The sequence below is a fragment of the Girardinichthys multiradiatus genome, chromosome 15, assembly GCF_021462225.1.
Source record: "Girardinichthys multiradiatus isolate DD_20200921_A chromosome 15, DD_fGirMul_XY1, whole genome shotgun sequence".
In the NCBI taxonomy this organism is placed as follows: domain Eukaryota; kingdom Metazoa; phylum Chordata; class Actinopteri; order Cyprinodontiformes; family Goodeidae; genus Girardinichthys; species Girardinichthys multiradiatus.
Window position 1 is genome coordinate 23175658 of NC_061808.1, and position 8778 is coordinate 23184435.

Below are 8778 nucleotides of genomic sequence, written 5' to 3' on the forward strand. Positions count from 1 at the left end.
AAGTCATAAAATGTTCAGTTTTCCCTTTCTGGGCTGTGAACAGAGAGGAGGCCAGACCTGAGTTGGCTCTGATGGTGTAAGAACTGACAGTTTCACATGATTGTATGCATGTTAGAGAAAATAACAGTACCAGTAACAATCTAGGTTATGTGACAGCAAAGCTGGTTAGTCCTATGTACCATATGTGTATGTGTTTGGCCATTTTTATCTGATTCTGTTAAGCTGTCGGAGAGACAGCTGTTATATTGATCAGGAGGCCCAGGCCATATTTGCCCTGCTCACTGTTGCTTATGTTTGAAGTCCAGCTGGGCTTTATTGTAAAATGTGTTATAAATCTTGATTGATGTGAAAGGAGGACAATATGTTGTACCAGATTGACAATGACGCCGGCAGTAAGACCAGAGGAGGGAGATAGATTTATGACCTGCTCTACTGAGGCTGCTGGTTCAGTTTCCTCGACTTCAAACTAGAATCTCTTCTACAGCCGCACCTGAAAGACCTCCTTTAAAGAAATGGCCAATGACCCGCATAAAAAGAAAAGTCACAGAAAGTCACGTATTAAATTGGAGATTCTCTGGATTTCTCATTTACCCTTTCTACTGGTGAAGGAACTGACTTCTGGAGGTTTAGCAGCTCAATTTAACTGCATTTTTTCAAGAAAGTAAATTCATTTTGAAAATAAAAGAACCTTAAAGAAAAATTTTATATTTTACAGCCATAAAGTTTACAGTGGTTTGTCACTCATTTCTTTGTTTTTCAAAGCAGATAATCAACTTAAAACAATGTTCTTTGACACAAAAAGAGGCTCACATCTCTGTAAAACCGAAAGGCACTATTACATATGGATGATGGCTTGTCGTCTGGAACCACTGAGTGCGACTGTCTGTTGTTGTAAACTCAAAACCAATAATTTTCTTGAGTTAACGCAAACATGTTCTAATGTGTTCTAATGGAAAAATGTCAAATGTGGCCCCCTATTGGCAACACAGAAAAGGATGGCGTAAGCATTATTCCTTTCCACAAAGATAATCTATGCAGGAAGAGTGGGTCAGTTTTATGAAAGTAAATAAATTAAGAGGGTAGGTCTCTCCTTACCAAACCAAAAACAATTCTGTTGGAGACAGGGTTATGAAAAAAATTTAATCTTGGCTTCAAAGGAAATAATAACCCAGTGCAGAGGGAAGGCCACACAACATACAGGTCCTTCTAAAAAAATTAGCATATTGTGATAAAGTTCATTATTTTCCATAATGTCATGATGAAAATTTAACATTCATATATTTTAGATTAATTGCACACTAACTGAAATATTTCAGGTCTTTTATTGTCTTAATACGGATGATTTTGGCATACAGCTCATGAAAACCCAAAATTCCTATCTCACAAAATTAGCATATCATTAAAAGGGTCTCTAAACGAGCTATGAACCTAATCATCTGAATCAACGAGTTAACTCTAAACACCTGCAAAAGATTCCTGAGGCCTTTAAAACTCCCAGCCTGGTTCATCACTCAAAACCCCAATCATGGGTAAGACTGCCGACCTGACTGCTGTCCAGAAGGCCACTATTGACACCCTCAAGCAAGAAGGTAAGACACAGAAAGAAATTTCTGAACGAATAGGCTGTTCCCAGAGTGCTGTATCAAGGCACCTCAGTGGGAAGTCTGTGGGAAGGAAAAAGTTTGGCAGAAAACGCTGCACAACGAGAAGAGGTGACCGGACCCTGAGGAAGATTGTGGAGAAGGGCCGATTCCAGACCTTGGGGGACCTGCGGAAGCAGTGGACTGAGTCTGGATTAGAAACATCCAGAGCCACCGGGCACAGGTGTGTGCAGGAAATGGGCTACAGGTGCCGCATTCCCCAGGTCATGCCACTTTTGAACCAGAAACAGCGGCAGAAGCGCCTGACCTGGGCTACAGAGAAGCAGCACTGGACTGTTGCTCAGTGGTCCAAAGTACTTTTTTCGGATGAAAGCAAATTCTGCATGTCATTCAGAAATCAAGGTGCCAGAGTCTGGAGGAAGACTGGGGAGAAGGAAATGCCAAAAGGCCAGAAGTCCAGTGTCAAGTACCCACAGTCAGTGATGGTCTGGGGTGCCGTGTCAGCTGCTGGTGTTGGTCCACTGTGTTATATCAAGGGCGGGTCAATGCAGCTAGCTATCAGTAGATTGTGGAGCACTTCATGCTTCCATCTGCTGAAAAGCTTTATGGAGATGAAGATTTCATTTTTCAGCACGACCTGGCACCTGCTCACAGTGCCAAAACCACTGGTAAATGGTTTACTGACCATGGTATAACTGTGCTCAATTGGCCTGCCAACTCTCCTGACCTGAACCCCATAGAGAATCTGTGGGATATTGTGAAGAGAACGTTGAGAGACTCAAGACCCAACACTCTGGATGAGCTAAAGGCCGCTATCGAAGCATCCTGGGCCTCCATAAGACCTCAGTGCCACAGGCTGATTGCCTCCATGCCACGCCGCATTGAAGCAGTCATTTCTGCAAAAGGATTCCCGACCAAGTATTGAGTGCATAACTGTACATGATTATTTGAAGGTTGACGTTTTTTGTATTAAAAACACTTTTCTTTTATTGGTCGGATGAAATATGCTAATTTTGTGAAATAGGAATGTTGGGTTTTCATGAGCTGTATGCCAAAATCATCCGTATTAAGACAATAAAAGACCTGAAATATTTCAGTTAGTGTGCAATGAATCTAAAATATATGAATGTTACATTTTCATTACGACATTATGGAAAATAATGAACTTTATCACAATATGCTAATTGTTTGAGAAGGACCTGTATGTATTGCCATTGAAACAGCAGTGCAATCAAAGGTGTTATCTGTGATGTTTCTCATGTTAGAAAATGTGTCATTTTCTAATGACTTTTACTTCTTACGTATGTGTCCTGTTTTAGTATTCACACATATAATTAAATTTAATCAGTAATTGCTCTCTTAAAACTTTCCTTAGGTAAGTTTACCTACTATAATTAGCTGCAAGTGGGACTGTTTTTTTCCTCAGTGTCTGAACCAAATCAATGACAGATTGTATATCAAAAATTAAACTTCCCTTCCAACCACTACACGTGTAGCATTTGCTAAGTGAGGCAAACAACATGTTGCTGCAATTAAACCCTTACAAATGAGACGATTACCGATTATGTGTAAAAAATGGGCATTTCAGCTTTTTCCATTCACTGCTGCAATGTTTTGCACAACCACTGCACAGCTCAACAATACATAATGTATTCTGGTGACACAGGATAAAAATGCCAGTTCAGAATGGGAACAGTGAAGCAAGAACAATGATGTCAACCTGAACACTGCACAAATAATTTTCTCATTACATATTTATCAACTTCGGATATGAAACGAATGCAACTGTCATAAGCTGCAAGCCTGATCTCAATGTTAGAAAAAGTCGCAAAGGTGTATGATAAATACTCTTTAGCTTTGTGTACAAAATTTTGTTTACATAAATCCAAAATAATACAAATTTTGTGAATTAAAATGAAATAATACACAGCCACTATTCCATGCAAATTTGAGATGTTTGTTTAACCTGGCATTGTTTCTCAAATTCAGTACTTTCCTATATACATCATGACTTCACAGTAGCATGAAAGAATAATAATGCACCTGGAAGCTAATCTGTCCATCTTAACAATATTCTCCCTCATCTTGTGTTTTGGAACTTTTCCTTTCTCTGACTTTTTTAATGTTTACTCCAAACAGCAGTATACCAGCACTGACAAGTACAGTTTGACAAGTACAGTGGCAACACAAACCAACCGGGCAGTTCAGCTGAGTTCCAAAGTATACAGCGAGAAGGGTGTCATCACTGTCCTCGGGGCTCACCTTTATTCTGAGAGAAGGTGAGTAAGGGTAAGGTGGGAGTGAAGGTGAGCTTTTCCAGATTTAGATGATGAAGGGGCGAACATTAGGTTGAGTTGCTAGTTTCATTACATAAAAACCGATGGGAATTCATGCAACTCACTTTTAGTGAAAGCCAAGCTTGTCACTTGTGACAGTTAGGCTCCTTCAAGTAAAATATTCAATGTTTAGGGATGAAAAACAAACAGTGTCATGGAAAAAAAATCAATGGCTGAAACAATGGCTGAAAATAGTCTATGTGTTTTGGAAAGCTTCTTTAAACAGAATACAGGTAGCAGGGAAATTGGTAAAATATAACTGGGATGAAGGTGGATATTCGTCTGACACATACCGACATGATCTAACAGTAGTAGATTTTATAGGTTGGTGTATTTTTCCTTTCTTGAACTGTTGTAACCATGGAAACACAGGCTAAATAGGCTAAATATAGAGACAGCCAAAGCTCCCGAAGTTGATAAAAGCAATGGGTATTATTCACCGTAGACATCATTCATTAATAAGTCATGTAAGATACAATCAAATATAATTGCAGTAAAATAAGCTATCAACCTGGACGTGTATATCTACTTCATTTAAATGTTTTAATATTGAAACAAATACACCTTTTATAAGGGTGTTTATTTAGATTTAGACCATCCTAAATTTAGATTTTTTGGGAATCACGTTTTAGCTGTTAAAAAATCCAATCAAATCACCCATGAGATGAGCAATAAGCAGGAACAATCTACTACACAAATCCCTCCCCAGGTGTTGAATGCTCCAGTGGACTGGTGCCACAAATGCGAGAGTGTTTGGGTAGTGAAAGTGAAGTGGGTGTATGTGCTGCCTCTCCAAAGCCTCAACCACAATGAGATTAGTGTCAGTCTGCAGCTTTAATCCCAGTAGTCTCCAGGCAGCCGCATCAGGCCGGCCCACCTTCGGCCCAGGAAAACACCAGGGGGAAACTGATGGGAGTTGGGGGCTTAACCAAACAGTGGAGTAATCAGATACAAATAGAGGGTGGGGGTGGGTGGGTGGAGGGGGGTTGGGGGGAGAGATGTCAGTGGTTCAGTGGTGTCAGATGGGGCATGGTGCATCATTTAGGAAAAAGGTTTGGTTAAATGTTATTTAATTTAAGAAGGTGGCCCTAAAATACACCCAACAAGCCCAGTTGACAGAAACAGATTCTTAAGATGCTTCTAGCTGACCTTTGGTTTGTTAAATACTATTTTAATCCAAATTAAATTGTTTGCAAACGTGACCAATACCACACATCAATGCTACTAACATTTAATTTTAAAATTCAGTCCCAAAACATTTTTTAAAATTGTTGTAAAAGTGAATAGGACCTTATTTTGTTCTGCTGAACAATTACATTTTATTATTATGCAATTCGGGCATAGTTTAAGAATGAAAGAAATTCAGAACAGATGAGAAGCAAATTCATTGAAATCAATCCATCTGGAAAGAGTTACTAAGCCATTTGTATAGCTTTGGGACTCCAGGAGATCACAGTGAGAGCCATTATGCACAACAAGGGACAGTGGTGAGGGTTACCAGGAGTGGTCACCTACCAAAATTATTCCAAGAGGGCATTGACCACTCATCTAGGAGGTCACAAAAGACCCCAGAACAACATCTAAGGCACGGCAGATGTCAATTAAAATCAGCGTTCGGCTAAAAGGGAAAGCCACTGCTGATCAAAAAGGCTTATCTGACATTTGCCAAAACATGTTGATAATCCCTATGACTTTTGGAAAAATGTTCTGTGGACTGACAAGACAAAAGTGGAACCTTTTGGACAGTGTGCGTCCTGTTATGCAGGTTTTTTACATCATTTATAGTGTGAGATTTTGCTCCTGCAATAAAACAACTATTTTTATACATCTTTACCAGGGGTATAAAAACTATTCAGGGTTCTGTATTTGCTAAACTTTCTTGAAACACTGTAATCTGGGTTATGTTCAAAAGCTAGAAAAATGCATAGAGCATATGTTATGGCAAACAGAAACCTATACTGAGACGTTGCCACATCAGAATATTAAACCCTGTATCGATATGGAAAAATGATCTCTGTTACACGTTTAAGGGTGCGAGGGGTTTTATGAAATTTTGTAATATCTTCAAAAAGAGACAAACAATCTTGGTAGTTATCTGTGCAGTAAAAAAAAGTTAGCATTTCTGAATGCATGGCAAGTTTATTAATACACAGGGCAATACACTGGCAACTTTCATATCTGTTAAAGAATCTTTGATGCAAATGGTTTTCATGGAAGAGAATTTAAAATTACACTTTACTTGTCTTCAGACACCACATTTTATCTTTGTATTTGACATTTCACAGAAAATAAAGTGAACTGATTTGCAAAGTTGCATAGTTGATCTTTACCATCATTCTTTGCTCTGAAAAGAGAAACATACGTTTCAGAGATATTTTTTGTTTATTACAGCTAAATGCACAAAGCATTCACAAAGCTTTTATTCCATCATTCATTTTGAACATTAAGAACATGTCTTCTCTTTGATTTGTCATCCAATACAAGAGTGCTTAATAACATATGGGGGCTGAAATACTAGGAAGCTTTAACTGGTTTCTTTTAAAATCTTTGCAATACTTTCTATGATTTACCTTCAATATTGCCAACAAAAATTAAACATTAGTTCTACCCTTTGATTCCCCACCAGAGACATCTCCTGGCTGCTGTCCCCTCCCTTCCCCTCCGACGTTGGTACGATCCAAAAAGCCAGCAGTTTGTTTGCTTGGGAAAGGAGAATATCCTCTGAGGTCAAGTCAAACAGGATGTGCAAGAGTGTGGTCCTTCGCTCCTATTGGCTCTTTGTAATAACGCTGAGTGCGACTGACACACACACAGATTCTTATGAACCTGTACATGTGGACACACGCATCCAACATATCGTATCCAGTAAACACAAACTCAGTTTAGGAAAAATGCCTGTCTGACAAGCTGATGCTTGTATTTACCTTAAAAGCGGGGTTTGAGATTAAAGCAGCATGCTAAGGGCAGGCTTGTTTGAGTTAGACGTTGCGTTGGGAAAATGTCAAACACTTGAACTAATAAACAGAAACTTCTACTGATGAAGACACCACTTGCGTGAGTCACAGGAACTGCAGCATCAGCAAATTGGTGATGTTTTACTTCAGGACAGATTTTCTTTTTCCTCTAGATTTTTTGCTCTAACTTCCTAACAGAATTAATCCACACATTTAGAAATGTTTTTAAGACAAGCATATCTAAGCAAACATGAGATTAAGGTAATTTATGGAACATCCCCTGCAAGTGATTTTACCACTTCAGGCCGAGCGTCAGCAGTGTAGGAGAAAGGAACAATAAGCAAATAGCAGTTGTGGACTGCAGAGTGGTCTGTTGCTAACGTATCAACCTTTTATGGAAGATTAGAACAAATATCAAATTGTATATTAGGACAAATTTGACAAAAATTTGATGGTTTTTGGAACGTTTGTCTTTTTTATGAAGCTGGAAGCATGAATTTTAATAAATGTAAGAGAATGAATGAACAGTTATCAGGATATCAGAATCTCCAATGAGCTCATAATTCTCTGCAGATAAAGTGTTTTTAGTGGTCTTCATATATTTTTTTAAACGACACTCCCATATGCGAGCTAGAGTTGTGTTTTCCACTGTCTCCCTGTTGGACGATTAGACTTCAAAAAAGGCAGGCATTACCTCTGGGCAAAATAGTGGTCACATGGAGCCTATCAGAGGCGTCACACATGGTTTGGTTAAATAATGATTACGTGTTCGTCTATAGATTTCTGTTTACATAAGAAGATGTGCACTCATACTTATAAGTTCTGCTGTTTTATTAATTACATGTTGAATTTAGTCAAATATGTTTTAAATTGTAGTCTCACAGGGATTGTTCTGGACTTTTTAAATGTTTTTTGTGGCACTAAAGGCCTTTATTTTCTCTTTTTTGACAGTGAACTGACAGTAAAGGAGTGGAGAGAGGGGGAAGACATGCAGCAAAGGTCAATGGGCTGGGACTTGAACTTGTGACAGCTGGCATCGAAGACTGTGGCCGTGCGTTTGACCCCTGCCCCTGCGCTTTTGCCGTCCCCCCTGTTCAGGACTTTTAAAGTGAATTTATGTTAAATGTTTATAAGCACAACTTATAAACTACAACACCTGCAGCAGATAATTCTTGTGCCATCTTCATTTAGACCAGGACCAACTAGTCATTTCAGAGTTGCACGTTTTAGAAGATAAACCTAATGGTATTTCAAAAAGGGAAACTTGTTCCTGTTTCCCATCTCACTGCATAACAGGTATCCCCTTTGTAGCAAGTAAACATCATCCACCATGCTATATATGTATAAATCCTATATTGAATATATAAATTAAAAATGCTCTATAAATATCTTGCGTCTCCTTTTTATATATTCAACCTGTACAATTTGTGAGATTTTTTTAGTTTTTTTTTTTAGATCTTTTGAACCACATAGATCAATGGTTCTCTTAAACCGTTGAATATGTAACACTAGCGGTACTTGGGCAGGCTTTAGTGGTTTAGAAATCTTGGCATTTGTTTGGTAAATAAAAACCGCTTGCTTATTATTTATTAAATATACACCAGAACCCGGAAACTTGGATCAAACATCAAACCCATTTTGATCACATTCATGTTCCAAGTTAAAAAACCAGTGGCATTTGCCAATTGATAGTCATTGACTTATTGACCAGGCTAACAACTACATACCATACGAACTACTAGTAATGCAGTTCTCTGCATTATTGGCTTTCAAAGATGTTCAGTAAGGGATTCTTCCATTATAAGTATAATTATAAATATTAATTTTTTTTAAACCATGAGATCACCATTTTATACACAAAGCAGCCATAGGGTTGGTGAAAAATCT

The 8778-nt window shown here is 38.4% G+C and overlaps 1 long non-coding RNA gene across 1 annotated transcript; it reads left to right on the plus strand.

Moving 5' to 3' along the window:
• The first annotated feature begins 3786 nt into the window (after nucleotides 1-3786).
• LOC124881704 lies at nucleotides 3787-8212 on the plus strand. The gene is made up of 3 exons (XR_007041717.1): nucleotides 3787-3880; nucleotides 6564-6607; nucleotides 7843-8212. It is a non-coding gene; the product is annotated as an uncharacterized LOC124881704 (long non-coding RNA).
• The last annotated feature ends 566 nt before the right edge of the window (nucleotides 8213-8778 follow it).